Source organism: Penaeus monodon, chromosome 24, assembly GCF_015228065.2.
Source record: "Penaeus monodon isolate SGIC_2016 chromosome 24, NSTDA_Pmon_1, whole genome shotgun sequence".
Classification (NCBI taxonomy): Eukaryota; Metazoa; Arthropoda; class Malacostraca; order Decapoda; family Penaeidae; genus Penaeus; species Penaeus monodon.
The window spans coordinates 13,437,221-13,438,538 of NC_051409.1; the positions used below are offsets into that span (position 1 = coordinate 13,437,221).

Sequence of the window (1,318 nt, forward strand, 5' to 3'; positions counted from 1 at the left end):
TAAACGTGTCACTTACATTAAACCATCAACCACAGTTTCATGTACAGTCTACAGTAGTTCTTAGTTAATTTTCTTAAGCACAGATGGGTCCACAAATTAAGAAGCCCCCTCAGTCTTTGTTATTTTTTTTCCCGCCACAATAGTTAAAAATGTTTCGATCAGAATTATTGTTCATTATGCCCCTAACATTATATATTGATAAATAAGAAAAGCGTAATAACACTAGAATACAAACAACTCTCTCTCAATCAGGTGCAGCTTGAAAAATGTAATCTAAACCACTTACGGGCCTCCCTTTCCCCTGGTGACAACTGAGTTTTGGTCTGGACTCTGGCTGACAGTCATTCAGAGTGGGTTAAGAGATGGCTTGAATTAAACCCATTGCATGATCTTTTTTAAAAAAAGACACTGAAAAGAACATGAAGGATACAAACCTCTAAGTGTTACTTCAGCTTCAATGACAGCATCAATGGGTGGAGCCTGAATAGCCTTGGAAAGAAATTCTCCAATGGAACCAAGACGGAGAAGTTTGATGGAGAGAGCAACTTCATGGAGAGGATTACGGAACATCTCAGGCGTCATGTGTCATCTAGCTTCTTGAATCTTTCCTGTGCAGAACATATATCATTTTTGAAAGTATACAGATGGTACAATGTTACTGTGACATTATAATAACCAAATATTCTATTACAGTTAAAACCCTTTATTCAATCAGTCAAACCACTCTACTGCATAAATGGAAGCATATTCCTGCTCGAACTCGCCCAGCTCGACCTTTTTTTGCTCCAGGTTGGTGCGTGATCCCCAAAACTGTAGCATAATTGGTCATATTGTATGAGATGTGAAAAGCTTCATCTTAGCTTTGCAGGAATCTATCACAAACACAACATCATGATGGTGATTGATAAATTCAGCAAGTTTGGGGGCAAGAATAATCTGAAAATACAGAAAAATTTGAAATGAATTCTAAAAGTATGATCGAAGAAGAGAGAAATAAAACTTTACTACAACTTCACATATAAAAATACAAATACAAAACAGAAGTAGCAATTACTTTATTTTTAGCATAGCATAAAAATAAACTACAAACTATTTTGTGATACCATCAGGCACAGGTTCAAATCCCGCCTTTGGTCTTCTCGGGGCAGTTGAGAATGTAAAGGTAACACAAGGTAGTCTCTCCCACCTGAAAAGGGGAGGTTCCATTTATACTAAAAAGTATATTTCTATAACAACCATGTGCTGATTCCTCTCTTTCCTATAGGGAAATTAATCAATTTTACAGTTTCCATTTCACAATCACTTCAGCCCTACTTGT

The 1,318-nt window shown here is 36.6% G+C and overlaps 1 pseudogene; it reads right to left on the minus strand.

Moving 5' to 3' along the window:
• LOC119588862 overlaps positions 1-1,318 on the minus strand; it is a 22,879-nt pseudogene that overhangs the window by 5,123 nt on the left and 16,438 nt on the right.